Genomic DNA, 17,297 nt, shown 5'->3' with positions numbered 1-17,297 from the left:
CTTGGCACCAATTAGTCATGTAGATTACCAAGTACCACCACTCCTGTCAATGCCACAATCGCTGGGGGCAGTACCCTCGCTTTCTTCAGTGTTACTCGATGAGGGACTGCCGAAACATCGACAGTTCCAGGTATTTTCATCCGAAACAACGAAAGTACACCCTGAGGTTTTATTAGCTCTTCCCGTAACGTAATACCCCGTAACTGGACAGAAGCATTTATTAGGATTTATAGAAGACGGTGCTTTACTAGAGGCGACAGACATAGCCGATCGTCGTCACACTTACAGACAGTTGAAACAAGCTTTCCTGGACAAATTTTGGTCTAGTTCTATACAAGAGCGTTTTCGTAGAGAGATATTTATCCCAGAATTTTTTAAAAGTAAGCAATGGAGCTTGAGCAAGTACTTCGAGCGTTAAATCAACAAAACAAGGTGCTGGAATTACCCAGTTATACATGCTGATCTCCTGCAAACTCTGAAAAACATTCTAACACTGGCGAAAAATTAGTTCCTCTGCCAGAAACAGATGTACGGTATTTCCTTTCTGTACAGTATTCAATCGATCTAACTCATGCCGGTGATGACGGTGAGAAACAGCAAAATAATAACACAAACGTACATTCCAATTCGTGAGGTAATGGGCTTAATTACATACCTTTGAGGTTCCTGCGACATACTGAGTGTTTCCTTTATCTGTGATAATGATATAGGCTGAAGCAATGAATTAAAATTTGTAGCAGCACCAGGATTCGAACCCACGTCTCCTGCTTACAATACCACTGCATATACTACCTTAGGATGTCTCCCTTCACAATACGAAATCCCAGTGAGGCCCAACAGATAGCGCATCTGCCTAGTAGGCGAGAGACCCAGGTTCGAATCCCGGCACTTGTAAAAATTTTAATTCATTGCTTCAGCCTGCATCATTATCGTAGATGAGGGTGAAGCTCAATATGTCTCAGGAACATCAGCTGTATATGATTAATATATCATTTACGCCTGAGGTGCAGGCAGGTTTAACCCCATTTTGCTCATTGCTAAGGCTCTATTCCAATATCGGAGAGCCTCAGCAGTTCTAATGTGAGTTTAGAAGGGGAAAAGCAATAGGCCGAGGTATGGATTGGAATTTGTATCAGGGATGGAGATGTACAAGGGTAATCTCTGCAGCTGGAGTGCCAGTGTGGCACAAAAGATAGCGCATCTGCCTAGTAAGCAGGTACTTGGGTTCGAATCCTGGTGCTTGTACAAATTTTGATTCATTGCTTCAGCATACATCACTATCGGAGAAAATGGGTCTTCGAACAATAATAATAATAATAATTCAGGTGTTTGGCACCCCGATACTTCGCATCAGAATTACAGTCAACAGAACATGAATTACCATGTAAACAATAACAACTATCAAAGGAGAGGAGAACACCGACACAACCCTGGGTATCAAAACATAACAAACCATAACACTAACCATAGACGCTTTAATAACAAGCAAAATGTTTCAGACAATATCTGGGGAAACAATAATATATGCAGTCATCATAGAACAGCAAACAGAGAACAAACGCAAGGTAGATACGTATATGTGGATGGATAACCAGATTTTAACCACATCACTGACATGAACTGTCAGCATAGAGAACTCACAGTCAACATAGTCGAAGGAACAGAAAATAGTAATGCTTTCCCATTGTCGGCAGAAAACCTGAATCGGCCTTGTTAAGCCCTCTGGCGATGGTCAAAGGATACAGTGGGGACAGACAACATGGTCACTTACAGTTTTAATGATGTGACCAAGGACAAGATATTCCCGATGAATGTGCTTCAAGGAGTAAGTGAAGAAGTGGTACAAGCCATAGTCAAGCGTCAGATGGGTAACATCCCTATGGTCATCGGTCTTGACATGGGTGCATCCGCAAAAGTCATATCTACAGGTTTACTTGCTGAAATTAGGAAAACAATTTGCATACCCACCTTCGCTGTACAAAATGTCGTTTACTGAGTGCAGTGTGAAGTAGATCACAAGGTGTTACGACCAAAGCTGACATGCCTATTACATTTGATTGTAAAACAATGCAATTTTCATTTATAATGGTCGATAAATTAGTTGTCAGTTGTATATTGGGAGTGGAGTTCTTTCGTCAACTCGGAGCGAAAATAGATCTCTGCAATGGCAAGTGCAATTTCTGTGTTGGTGGACAAGAAATTTCTTTGGATTTGAATTGGTTTAGACTGAACTATAGTACGTTTTGTCAGAAAGTGAATTTGCAGCTTATTTACCTGGAAATACTATTTGTCCATGAGAAAAACACAGACACCTTAGTGAACTTGCCAAGTGACATTTAGGCCATAAGAGAGAAAATAAAGGAATCGTCTTGTCTAAATGCTACTGAAAGATGATCTATTTGGGTTATTAAGACAATATTTGCCGGTGTTTGACAAGAGACCTGTGATTATTCGTGAATCTGTATACAAGATGGAAGTTTTTCCTCACAAGACATATTGTCATTCATCTTATGTTATAGCTTGGGCAAAAAGGGAATCTGCTAGACGTCCGCAGCTCGTGGTCGTGCGGTAGCGTTCTCGCTTCCCGTGTTCGATTCCCGGCGGGGTCAGGGATTTTCTCTGCCTCGTGATGACTGGGTGTTGTGTGATGTCCTTAGGTTAGTTGGGTTTAAGTAGTTCTAAGTTCTAGGGGACTGATGACCGTAGATGTTAAGTCCCAAGTGCTCAGAGCCATTTGAACCATTTTTGAATCTGCTAGAAGGAAAACTAGAAGAATGATCAAGTGAAAAATAATACAACTTTCACAATCTCCATGCTGCAGTACACTACTTGCAGTTGGGAACACGGACGACACAGTCCACCAAGTGTTAGATGTGAAAGCAACTAACAAAAGTATCATACAAATCTGAACACAACCAGACATTTTAGATAAGTAACTATTAAAATTCTATGAAGTCAAATATCCAACCAGTATAAATTGGTGATTTTCTTACTGGCAGCTTGCTTTCCGTACAGACAACCACAAATATACTGCCTTTGTCTGCTCAGGTAGAAGTTATCAGTTTTGGGCTCTTCCTCTTGGTTTGAACATCAGTGCAGTAGCTTTCATCTGAGCTTTGCATACTGCTTTTGGGCCCAAAGCTATTAAGCAGACTAACAGCATATGTAGATGACCTTTTAATTGCTATCACGTCCTGGAAGGAAAACTTGAAACTATTGACTAAATTCCTAAGTTTTGTAGTTACTGTGAGCTTACAAAAACCGAAATTAGACGAGCAGGTGATAACATTTTTAGGCCATGTTATTTCTCAGTCTGGAATACTTCCAGATAAAAGAACTATTAAAACTATTAAACGTTCTCCTTTACAACACATAAAAAGACAACGAAAAGCGTTTCTTGGACTTGTGTAATTTTTTTGTAAATTTGTACCAAACCAGCTTTTAACCAGCCTTACTGTTACTACTGAATAAGAACTCCACTTGATTTTGATCAAACCAGCGCCAAAAGGATTTTGATGCAATAAAGGAAGCCTTCGTCAATGCAAACCTATTGTACCACCCACACATGATAAAAAAATTTTTGTTTAGCCATCAGCGCGTGGGGTGGGAGAATTTCTGTTTCTAACCTACCCTTCCAACAATAAGTTCTGCGAGCAAAATTCTCATGGAGTCTGAACGACGATACTCAAAAGCATAAGCGGTTGTTTGCACTTTCAGGAAATTTCAGTATTATCTGTGTGGTAAACACAAATGCTGTGACTACCAAGCATTGTCCTTTCTTATAACTTGCAAGCTACTTCATGCACGATTAGCATAATGGTTTCTTTTTCTTCAACAGTTTATTTTGAAATAGTGTCTGTAGACGGAGAACAGAACATCGTTGAAGCTGCTCTTTCATGCCTTGCGTGAGACCTTAATGAGTTCATGGAGCTCACGGAATAAACATCTGACTTTCGCATTTTACTTATACACGACAGCACCTTCCGTTCCTATTATTTAAAGACGTGTAAAAACATGAGACTTCTACAAAATACTGAACCACAATGAAAATCTGTAAAGCAAAAAGCCAACAAAATAGTCATTATGAACTACGTAAACACTGAAATCATAATATTATGCCACATCACACTGCCTATCTTATGAGCCACTTACAAGGTAAAATGGTGAGAGACCTTTAACAAATGTACCCGGTATTAGAGAATTAATACTATTAGCTTATGAAAAACATAAAAATTGCCACAACAACTGACAAATGTAAATATGACGGAAAATAAGTTTATTTTCATGAGTGCGTTCTGTGTAGATCATAAAGACTGCTGTGCTGGCATTATGCAGCTATGAATGTAGTCTGGGTTGACCTATAGAGAATCCATCCCTTTGGTTAATTTATGTATTATTAATTTTACAATGGGAATTATGCAGATGCATGTCCTATTACAATATAAAGGATTATTTATTGAATGCCATGGTAGAAACCAAGGTAGGGTCCCACTTAAGTATGCACGTGAATGATTAAATTTGTTGAGGAGAGAAGTCATATGGAGTAAAGAGGCACAGGTAAGTACTAAATAAGGAAAATATGCTAAGCAGTATTACTCTGTTTTCTCTGTGGAGTCAAACTGAATTACACGCTAACAAGGATATATATATATATATATATATATATATATATATATATATATATATATATATATATATATATATATATATAATCTGGACATCGAGGTACGAAGCACTCATAAGCTTAAGCTTTGACCGACTGGTATAGTACCTAGCGTTGAGGGAGATTGATTCTCTCATCTACACTTTGAGGTGTGACTACTTACATTCTGACATAAATTTTGTACAATAGTTGAAAGCCATTATGCAAAATACAATTTATGCAAGATCTAATACAGTGACTCAGTGTGAAGGGTAGAAATGATAACGTGAAACTGATAATATGAAATTGATAGGAAAAACGGCGTCTATACTCTGTCAGCAAGATTAGTATTTTCTGTCTTACACATGCACGTATTTCAGGAGAATTTAAGTCATTTTTCTTTACACATAGGTAAATACAACTGAAGGAATGTAAACATTTTTGGTTATAAAATACTAAACAAAAGCTCGGACAAATTATTCCAGACAAACAGTAAGATCCATGATCGGTTCGAATTTTCACCTTGAAGGAGATTCTAACTGTGCTGGATTGAATTTTGATTAAATTGATAATGGATGCGCATAAGAGGGGTCAGAATAAACATAAATTATAGGAAATAAATGAGTAGAAGGTTGTAAGTATGTAAGTACATATTCTTAGTAACAACGAACGTAGGAAGTAAGTAACAAGTAATTTTCAGTGAACACTTTTGGAGAATACGGAAGTGGATGGAATAAACACATATTGAGTAAAGATAAGTGCACACAAGTTAACAAGCAGTTCTACGTGAGGAGACGACGAGGAGCCAGACTTTTGCTGTAAATTACATGCAAATTTAACTTACTACATCTTTATGAAGATGCGTCTGCCATGTAAGCTGGAGATCCCGGGTTCGTGTCCCGGCCGGGGCACGCATTTTCAAACATCCCTGTTGATATTTATCAACACCTGTAAGCAGCTAAAGGTCTGCATTTCATTGTAATTTCGTACTACATCTTTTGTTGTAGAATTAGCTATGTTTCACTTTACTTGTTGAATGTACGATATGTAGTTTTCTTGCTTGCATTTGCATAGCTGAAAGCTTTCCACTGACTATAAAGTCTAAATTCTCTTCTAGAAGGCTTATGGATTTAACTGCAAATACTCGGATCGTATATGCAATTCGGGATTATGCTGTGCTTCTCGTGATGCGAATCAAGCGTGGGTATCGCCGCTAAAACAAAGAATCAAGTTTCATTATTGTATTCGACTTTTTTTATGTATAAGAATGGTTTTCACATTAATAAGCACACTAAATATGAGTAGGGCCAGACCCACTTTACTCCCAAAGAAACCTATTTTGTAATACTAGAACAATTAAAGCAAGTGTGTTAGCGGAGCGGAGCGAGTCAAGTCTTCACCAAAATAGTTTTATTAAACTGTAGAGCTATATATTGGAAGTTCAAGTTATCCCAAGTGTAAGGGCGTATTGTGAATAAGTAGGCATTGAGGAACAACCGCGCGGTGTAGCCGTGCGGTCTTAGGAGCCTTGCACGGTTCGAGTCCTCCCTCGGGCAAGGGTGTGTGTCGTCCTTAGCGTAAGTTAGTTTAAGTTAGACTAAGAAGTGTGTAAGCAAAGGGACCGATGATCTCAGCAGTTTAGTCCCATAGGAACGTACCACAAATTTCCAAATTTCCATTGAGGAACTAGACGTAAAAGGGTGTTTCTAGTACCGTAACACTTAATGATCTCAGAGCGAAATAAATAAAAACGTTAGTGACGTAGAATAAACACGGTGCACGACAGCGGATTTATTAAGCTACGCAAATGTTGCTGCCTGTACCGGAAAGCATGTGCTGGAACCGACGAGAGACATATTGTGGTCGCCGCCTGAAGGTTTCTGGAGACGATAGAAAACTATGTGCATAGCAGCTGACCAGACTGAGATGCGAGTATGTTTTGCGTCCTGTGTCTCTTCAGCCTGCGCTGTAAAGTGGTGGGTCGTCGTAGTCTTGGAAGAGATGTGTTCGATGGCACAAGGCGAATCACTGTTTGTCACGCCTTTGTGTTCCGATGCTTGTTCTCACTCCTGTTGCCACCGGCAACGATGTCCCACATGACACCAACGCCAAGCAACAATTCCAGTTGACTACATCATTATAGAACTATACCAATGTCGTGGTGAGGTTTGAAAATGTCTTTTAAAAGTGACTTCATCGAACTAAAGACGAACCATCATGAAATTCAGTCGCAGACTACTCCATGAAATAAAAATGAATAAAGGTGAAGTTTATTATGTGAATTCATGTAAATACAGTAATCATATTGGACGGATGATTTTCTTGTTGTTTCCGCAGTTAAGTTATCCATATGCTTTTCACATGTACTGTTGAAGTCATATGTTTTTATTGTGAATTTTAAAGTAATATAAACGCTTGAAATCACTATCCTGATTTCATATGACTTACATATCCGATCACAAATGAAGTTAATACATGCCCTTAGTCCATGAAGAGTGTGAATCGTATATAAATCCTTTTATACAAGTTTTACTGACGTGCAGTTCATGTACATACATTTCCTTAAGGACATACCGTACAATTTCAGAACATTATGTATTCTACGCAATATACAATGTGTTCAAAAAAAAGTGTCGAATACTTTGAAAGTTGGTAGTACTAGTTGAGACAACAAAAGTAAGTCCAATGAATAAACACATGTTTATAGGAAGTGGAAGGGCTCAACAACGTTTGGTAGCGGATATTAGCACAGTAGTTGGACTGGCGATCCGTCAAATGTGTCGGCAAGTTATTATGATGTACCCACAGTACTCTACCTACCATTAGATGGTCAGCTGTCAGTTGTGTGGTTCGAGTGGTGTTGGAGGGTACGTTAGTTTTCGTCGTGTTTGTGTGCCTTATTGTACAGTACTGCCAACCCTGGATACTTATCATGGTGTTTTACCTTCTTCCAAACTTGGATTCACTTATGTGTTTACTTTTAATGCACTGTTTATAAGTACAAATGGTGTAGTACAGTCACATTTTCTCTTTTCCACCACTTGTTAGTAATGGAAGCCTGCTACTCGACAAATGAAATCGCGGATGTGATATTCTGCTATGGTTTAGCAAGTGGATGCTACCTATGAGCCCAGACCCTCTACGCTGAAAGATATGCACAGTGCAGAGAGCCCTGCGGTAAACTGTTCGGCAGATTTTTGCTGCGTCTGAGAGATAGAGGTACTCTTGCACCTCAGAAGATCCGCACAGTCCTCAAGCCTGACATGGAGGAGCGTGTAATACGTTCGATGGAAAAAACCGCTGGGACTACTGTGCAACGATTAGCAGCGGCAGAAGGCATGTCTCACTCTCTTATCTGGGGGAGGGGTACGTCATGAACAACTGCTGTGACCGTATCATCTACAGCGCGTTCCAACACTAAGGCCACAGAATAACTGAGACAGACGGTGGTTCTATCAATGGCTGTTGCAGACGTGTGCGGCAGATCCACTGTTCACATCCAAGACTTTATTTAACGGTGAGGTAGCGTTCAGAAGTGATGGTGTTGTGCATTTCTATAACCAGCATGTATGGGCAGACATAAATCCCCAAGCAATTCAGGGAACAGGGGATCAACACAGATTTTGAATCAACGTATAGCCAGACGTACTTGGCGATAGATTAATAGGCCATTACTGCTACCACAAAGTTTAACTAGGGTGCATTATCTAAATGGTTCAAATGGTTCTGAGTACTATGGGACTTAACATCTGAGATCATCAGTCCCCTAGAACTTAAAAGTACTTAAACTTAACTAACCTAAGGATATCACACACGTCCATGCCCGTGGCAGGATTCGAACCTGCGACCGTAGCAATCGCGCGGTTCCAGACTGAAGCGCCTAGAACCGCTCGGCCACATGGGCCGGCGCGCAGTATCTGGACTTCCTTATTAATGAATTGCATACACTGCTGGAGTCTGTGCCACTGCAGCAACGAATACAAATGTGGTTCATACGTAGTGGCTCACCAGCACACTTTAGTCACAATGTGCGCGAATATCTGAAGCAGACATTTTAGGACCGCTGGATTGGTCGGGGTTGGGGGGCGGGGTTGGGGGGCGGGGGGGGGGGGGCACACCTTGGCCTGCTCGTTCCCCAGACCTCAGTCCCCTAGACTTTTGATTATGAGGACACTTGAAGAAATTGGCCTACGCCACGACAATCAACGATGTGCGAACACTACAGGATAGTGTCTTGAATGCGTGAGCAGGTACAACAACAACCGTGTATACTTCAAAGGGTACGTCATTCCTTACGCCGGAGGACAGAGGGGCGCTTTGACATGAATGGACGCCACGTTGAACACCTCCTACAAACACGTGTTTATCGCAGAAAGTATGCATTTCCGGACCCGTGTACATTGGACTTACATTTTTTTGTTTCGATGAGTACTACCCTGTACCACCCCTCAAAGTATTCGACCCTTTTTTTAGAACACCTTGTACTCTGTCATGCTGCTGAAGAAATATACAAACATTAAGCGTTTGTGAATTTTTTGACTGCGCATTGAATTTTCGATGCCTCTCGCACTATAACACTGCTGATATCATACGACTGACAGCTGTAGTAATTCATTTGTAAATTAATGACTCCAGCAGTCAGTGGTGGCAATTGTGCTGTATTTCGCACATTAGACGAGTAATAACTTAGAATTCTTGTTTGTATACGAAATGTCAAGGAATATATTTGTCTTTTCACTCAAATAATTCGCATGTACACCTCTGAATGCAAAGGAGGCATTGTCTGTGAATACAGCTGATATGGATGATTTTCATTTTTCTGTAGCGCCTTTTCCTTATCTCTGTGTCTTTGATGTAAGACATAATCGTTCAGAGTTAAGAATAAATTGTGAAATACATGAATCGTGGTTCAAAAGGATATTTATTTATTTACATTTTAAAATTCAGAAATGTATTACTTGGAGACTAAGTCCAATTTAACAATGGCAAATTGTAATTAAAGGAAATGCCTGTTAAATACGACGACTGTAGGTGTTTATCGTAGGTTGGCGGTAAAGTATTTATGAAAAGATATTTCACTGGCCAACTCAGCATCGAAAGCGTGTTTATACCTTGTATGAAACTGAATATCTGCCGTAAACACCGTGCGGTAGCGTTCTCGCTTCCTGCGCCCGGGTTAGATTCCCGGCGGCGTGAAGGATTTTCTCTGCCTTGTGATGACTGGGTGTTGTGTGATGTCCTTAGGTTAGTTAGTTTTAAGTAGTTCTAAGTTCTAGGGGACTGATGACCATAGCTGTTAAGTCCCATAGTGCTCAGAGCCATTTGAACCGTAAACACCTAGGAAACTTCCCCAGCAACCGTCACTTGTAGTGTTGTTCGGGAGAGGAACACTCCAGAAACAATTTTGCATTTATCCTTTTCCACACGTAACCCGTGTACACTACGTTCTTGCAATCATTGGTTTATCTGAGATTTATTTTCAGGATTATGCGTTTATTGTATTCATCCACCTGTGACAAGGCTAGATTCTGCAACTGAAGACATGTGCGGAAAAACGGGCTATTTCTCAAACATAAAACTTAGATAAATTCTGCCATCTGTTACTGGGTACGGGAACTATCATATCTGTCGTTGGTCTCACCGCTAAATATTTGTTAGGGGTGGGACAATGTCAATTTTGATAGTACCCAGCAACAAATGGCAACACTTATTTCTAAGCTTTTACATTTGAAGGTTAGCCCGTTTTTCCGTGCATGCCTTCTATTACAATATACAGTACTTATCTCACTGGGTCGTCCATAAGTTGTAAGTTCCTGGCAGATTAAAACTGTGGTGTCACCGCCAGACACCACACTTGCTAGGTGGTAGCCTTTAAATCGGCCGCGGTCCGTTAGTATACGTCGGACCCGCGTGTCGCCACTATCAGTGATTGCAGACCGAGTGCCGGCACACGGCAGGTCTAGTATAGAGAGACTTCCTAGCACTCGCCCCAGTTGTACAGCCGACTTTGCAAGCGATGGTTCACTGACAGATTGCGCTCTCATTTGCCGAGAGGGTAGTTAGCATAGCCTTCAGCTACGTCATTTGCTACGACCTAGCAAGGCGCCTTTATCATTTGCTATTTATCTTGTGATACATGTACCGTCAAGAGCGATGTTCACCAATTATGAATTAAAGTTAAGTATTCCAGTAGTTACGTACGTTCTTTGCTACTATAAATTCCTTGACCTGTTCCAGACCTCACGCCAGCCTGCGTGAGCTAAAACGCGTGCCTTCGGCCTTCCGTCCTAGTGGATTGGCTGTCTTGCCAGTCCACAAAAAAAACTGCGTGCCGAACCGAGACTCGAACTCGAGACCTTTGATTTCGCAGGCAAGTGCTCTACCATCTGAGCTACCCAAGCGCGACTCACGACCCGTCCTCACAGCTTCAATTCTGCCAGTACTTCGTCTCCAACTTTCCAAAGGTCCCGAGTTCGAGTATCGGTCCGGCACACAGTTTTAATCTGCCAGGAAGTTTCACATCAGCACACACTCCACTGCAGAGTGAAAATCTCATTCTGTATACATAAGCTGATGCTCTACAGAAACAAATCTGTTACAGTGGCTTGTTTCTGTTGTAGATAGATAACCCCCTTCATTAATGCGCTGAAGCGACAAAAGTCATGGGAAAGCGATACACACGTACACAATGGCGGTAGTATAGCGTACACAAGGTATAAAAGGGCAGCGCATTAGCGGAGCTGTCATTTGTACTCAGGTGATTCTTGTGAAAGGGTTTCCGACGTGGTTATGGCCACACGACGGGAACTAACAGACTTGGAACGCAGAATGGTAGTTGGAGCTAGACGCATTTCGGAAATCGTTAGGGAATTCAATATTCCGAGATCCACACTGTTAAGAGTGTGCCGAAAACCCAAATTTCAGGCAATACCTCTCGTCACGGACAATGCAGTGGCCGACGGCCTTCACTTAAAGAGCCCTGAGTAGTCAGGGACAATAGACAAGCAACAGTGCGTGAAATAACCGCAGAAATCAATGTGGGACGTACGAGGAACGTATCCGTTAGGACAGTTACGCGAAATGCGGCATTAATGGGCGGTGGCAGCGCCTTTACTAAAAGCGCGACATCGTCTGCAGCGCCTCTCCTGGGCTCGTGGCCATATATCGGTTGTACCCTAGACGGCGACAAAACCATGGCTTTTTCGGTTGAGTCCCGATTTCAGTTGCTAAGAGCTGGTGGTAGCGTTCGAATGTGGCGCAGACCCCACGAAGCCCCACGGCACTGTGGCACTGTGACAGCTGATTGTGGCTCCATAATGGTGTGAGCTGTGTTTATATGACATGGTCTGGCTCCTCTAGTCAAACTGAGCCGATAATTGACTCGAAATGGTTATGTTTGGTAACTTGGAGACCATCTGCAAGCATTTATGGACTTCATGTTGACAAATAACGATCGAATTTTTATGGACAACAATATGCAATGTCATGGGTCGCAACTGTTTGGGATAGGTTTGAAGAACATGCTGAACAATACGAGTGAAAGGTTTGGCCACCCAGATAGTCCTACATGAATCACATCGAATATTTATGTGACATAATCGAGAGGTCAGTTCATGCACAAAATCCTGCACTGGCAACGCTTTGGCAATTATGAACGGCTATAGAGGCAGCATGGCACAATGTTTCTCCAGTGGTCTTGTGACGACTTGTTCGTCTATGCCACGTTGAGTTGCTGCACTATGCTGGGCGAAAGGAGGTCCGACACGATATTATTAGGAGGTATCCCACGACTTTTGTCACGTCTGTGAATATCTGTGTGTGGTGTGGTACTCGTATTTTCACGCTTTATTGGGCTACTTCTATTAGTTATCATTCGCAAAGACGTTTTAGTAACAGGACGTATTTCATTAAAATTTTCATGACCTTATGGGGAATTTCCCTTCTCTGTAGGACACCGGAATAGGGCTTACAGCATCTGGGGTACACTAAACAGCTCAACCACCACCACAAGCTATTACCGGAGAGCCTCATTGTGCAAATAGAATCAGCCAATGGAGTATTCTGTGAATACTACGCCTACATTCCCATGCGTTCCATCATGTATACATTTCACTCCATCAATAGCTCTATGGCAACTGCTTTCAAACTCGAATTCTTCTCTCAAAGGTGTCAGCGAAAACAACAAAATGATGTAACATTCCCATGCACGTATTTGTTTACTGATAAAGCATTGCTTACAAGCTTGGCCAATTCAATCTTCGCAGTATACACGGCTGAACTGTTGAAAATCCACTTTGGACAACTAAAGTGAATCAACAACAACCATTTCTACTGTCGCATCATTGATTCCTGTTATGTTGATAAGTCTTAAAATACTCGCAATTACCTGCGGTCCCTAACAAATATGCTTCCATGGTTACGGGGAGAATTTGCACAGGATATAACGCAATCCATGGGTACCAACGTGATGGATGTTCTATCTATTCTGCAGGGGAAATTACAGTCATTCTTAACAGAACATTCAGGGATCACTGTATCGGTCGTTCAAGATGCACAAATTTTCCTGCTTGCTCACCATACTTAAATACCTCTGCACACTTATCTGTCGCGAAAATTAAAAAAAATGGTTCAAATGGCTCTGAGCACTATGGGACTTAACTACTGTGGTCATCAGTCCCCTAGAACTTAGAACTACTTAAACCTAACTAACCTAAGGACATCACACACATCCATGCCCGAGGCAGGATTCGAACCTGCGACCGTAGCGGTCACGCGGTTCCAGACTGTAGCGCCTAGAACCGCACGGCCACTCCGGCCGGCGAAAATTAAAAGGACGGGTCTATAAGGTAACACAGACGACGGACGGAGAGCCCTTGGAATGTCATAGTACGAGTGCGTTTCAAATTCGGACCGGAATTTAAATCTGGCGGATGTGGTAGTGGATGAAAATGGACACGACCTTGAAGGATGTTGGTGGGGAGGTCTGGAATAGCTTTGTGATGCAGCAGTTAGCTTGACACGATCGGGCCACCATATGCCAGTAAGAGGTACCGTACACAATCTGTTGCGCAGTGCATAATCATCAAGTTTCTCGCGAAGTAAGGCAACAAATCTACGGAAATTTTGAGGAGGCTCCGTGCGCAGTTTGGGAAAGAGACCCTTTCCAAGATCCATATATCCATGGGTATGAATGGCATACAACAATTTTTGGAGGGCGGGTGGCTATGGAAACGTACCACTCCGAAGTCGACCATGGACAAACATCAGGCCATGCAACATTCTTGCCGTACAGGACATTATTGCACAAGATCTGGTGCTGCCGAACAATGGAGTAGCAAACATAACTGGCGCCCGGATCATGACACATTAGTGGCGCCTGCTCCTCCTCGGCAATCAAAGTATGATAGTACACTCCATTGGCGTCCCCCCTTTCCAGAAACTTGTATCACAGTATACAGAATTTACCATAATAATAATATATTTTTCGGAAAATCTTGTTTGTCCTGAGAGACTATTTTGGCGATCCTCGGCAACAAGTGGCGCCCGGAACACGATAGATCCCCATGTCCCCCCCCCCCTCCCATCCCCCCGTTCCACCCTCGCCCTCGTTGCTACGGCACTGCTGCCGGATTTTGGTTGGTTGGTTGGTTTGTTTGGGGAAGGAGACCAGACAGCGAGGTCATCGGTCTCATCGGATTAGGGAAGGACGGGGAAGGAAGACGGCCGTGCCCTTGGAGAGGAACCATCCCGGCATTTGCCTGGAGCGATTTAGGGAAATCAGAGAAAACCTAAATCAGGATGGCCGGACGCGGGATTGAACCGTCGTCCTCCCGAATGCGAGTCCAGTGGCCGGATTTTGGTTCAGACAAAACCCACATACTGCAACAAACGACAATGGCAACCTATCCGAAACGTGATTCTCCTGTCCCGCACGATAATGCAAGGCCTCATTGTGCTGCTTTAACGAAGGAAAAACTGGAAGAAATTCATCGGGCAACTCTGGAACTTCATCCTGTGACTACCGCATGTTTGGATGGTTGGAAGAAGTTGGAGGACACCTCCACCAGCGGTAGAGGAGTTCGTGCGCATGTGGCTGCAGACACGTCCCTCTTCTTTCTTTGAGAATGGCATCTAAAAGATGCCAGTTCAATGGGAAAAATGCGTCGAAGAAACAGCACCTCTACCAGCGGTAGAGGAGTTCGTGCGGATGTGGCTGCAGACACGTCCCTCTTCTTTCTTTGAGAATGGCATCTAAAAGATGCCAGTTCAATGGGAAAAATGCGTCGAAGAAACAGGAGCCTATGAAGCAAAATGAAGTGGGCGTATTTTTTTGGGGGTTTGAGTCAGTAAAGTTTGGAAAAACAAGCGTATATTTTATCACGACTGATTTCATGCTCGGGTAAGGCAAGGCGATTAAAGTTTCGGTGAGTGGGGAGGTGTAGTGGTATTAGTTACCGGTAATATATACTTTGTCATATTTGATAATAAACACACGAACCATAGCAGAGTTGTTTGTGTCCATGTTATACAGTAAGACAGACTTTTGTGGGGCGTTTTCTGAGAACCGGACGGCGGTTTGCGGCACAATAATCTTGTTACACAAATGTTATTTAGAAGTCTTCTTCGAGTATTCTTCCCACTGCCCCAGAAAAACTAGATGGTTAGGTACACAAAAAATTCGTTCTGATAATTTGACAGCTATAAATGTTAAAAATTACTTTCGTACGTCAGAAAATTCGCTTTGTTTTCCACTATAAAACAGTACCTCGATAAATTTACTCGTTTTGGATGTTTTGGCGGTGCCCTCTCAGTTACCTCAACTTGTGTATAATTTCCTTCTGTATTCCTACACGTTTATGCACATTCTTCTCATTAAAACATCGTTGGGCTGAAACGTGCTGTTTCATTTTAAACATTAAGTAATACATCAAGAGTTTTATTTATACGTTTGTAAGTGCAACATGTAGCCTGTGTTATCAGCTAGGCAAGAGAAAAATAAAATGAAGTCTTCCTTTTCTGCAGTCGTTTCTCTCCTTCTCTAACTCCTGTCGAAAGAAATATAGCATATAGCTCTAAACCGTCATCGCTTCTTCGCTACCAGGTGGTCTTCTCCACTTACGTGATAAATACGGATACTTGAATAACGTCGCCTCGTCACTTACTCCTTTCTACGTGTGCTTTATATGTAGTGCAGAAACCAATTTTACGCTTACGCAATAGCATGTAGTAGCTGCCGCTCTGCATTCCGCCGAGCACTGGAGCCGCCTGCTAGCTAACTTCCTCGTCAACGCCCGCATCCTCATAACGTCCAACAGGCGGCCGAACAACGCGTGTTACGTCACACCGTCCGCAGTGAGTCTCAAGTTCACATAGGATAACGTGTTTCTGGAGACGCTGACTACAGAGCCCGGATAGCTCAGTCGGTAGAGCATTAGGCTTTTAACCTAAGGGTCCAGGGTTCAAGTCCCTGTTCGGGCGAAAATTTTAAATTCATGATTCCGAAAGAAAAAACTTCGCTTCACTTTGCTCTATAAACATGTTTACACGCGTATCACGCGTTATCCAACATATTCCACTAAAGGGAAAAGTGCCTGTTGATGCACGTCTTCATTTTTCCACAATTTTTGTAGAAGTGATCCAAGTTTTAAATAATTTAGTTTATCATTCAAGGACCTATGCCACTTTCATACGGCTACAGTTGCTTGTTATACAGCACGTGGCACAAGTAAGTGACGTTGACAAAATGTCTTGCTGCTGGACGCTCAGAAACTCATGAGATCATCGATACATCACGTACTGAAGATTCTTATTCCCAAATTTATAATTCAGCTACCAGTACCTATTTTCACTGCCGCAGGGTGTAGTGATTTTTTTTTCTTTATTGTTATTTCATCCTCCTCCTTCCCCCCCCCCCCCCCCCCCCCCTGCACATATAGGCACGTGTTAGGCTATCATGCTCCTCAGCCACATGAGAGGGAAATTTTAAAAACATAATATAAACGCTGAACAAGGCGGTTGACAAAAATAAAAGTTCTGTGCAATAAAAGGACAGCTAGTCAGTTGCTTAAGTTAAAATATAGAAAGTTAATTTGGTGCTTAATTAAAATATAAGCACAGATGAATGGCAAATAAGTGCCACACTTGGATATATAAAAACAGACTGACAGTTGCGTAAGGTGGAATGGAAAGACCGATGTCTTGTCTGATGAAATCAAATATATCACTGAGTGAAGAGGTGAGCGGATGAAGACTGACAGGCATACGGGCATTATGGGAACGAAGCATTTAGGGGTAGTGCAAATACGAGGGGATTTGTGTAGGTGGACATTGGAAAAGAGCTGGGGGAAGAGCGAAGAGGTACGCGGTTCCGAACCAAGACTTAGGAAGGGGTGGAGAGGATTGCAAGGGAAGGGAGCCCTGACAAGGGGACGGTGGTGGGGAACTCCTAAATCTGGTAGGACTGGTATATATCAGGGCGGATTTCACGGTCGGGTAAGGGAATGTGATTAAGTTTCGGTGGGAATGTCATGTTCCTTTTCAAATCTTTCCGATCTGATCTGTTACTTTTTACAGAATCTTTCGATTTAATCTGTTACTTTTTACAGAAACGTGGCATTAGACCGGCTTTAAGACCAATAAAGAAAATAGGTCAAGC

The 17,297-nt window shown here is 42.3% G+C and overlaps 1 non-coding gene across 1 annotated transcript; it reads left to right on the top strand.

Moving 5' to 3' along the window:
• The first annotated feature begins 16,047 nt into the window (after positions 1 to 16,047).
• Positions 16,048 to 16,120, top strand: Trnak-uuu. The gene has a single exon. It is a non-coding gene; the product is annotated as a tRNA-Lys (tRNA).
• Positions 16,121 to 17,297: the final 1,177 nt, after the last annotated feature.

This window comes from Schistocerca americana, chromosome 8 (assembly GCF_021461395.2).
Source record: "Schistocerca americana isolate TAMUIC-IGC-003095 chromosome 8, iqSchAmer2.1, whole genome shotgun sequence".
In the NCBI taxonomy this organism is placed as follows: Eukaryota; Metazoa; Arthropoda; class Insecta; order Orthoptera; family Acrididae; genus Schistocerca; species Schistocerca americana.
This window is presented reverse-complemented; position numbering and strand designations above follow the sequence as displayed.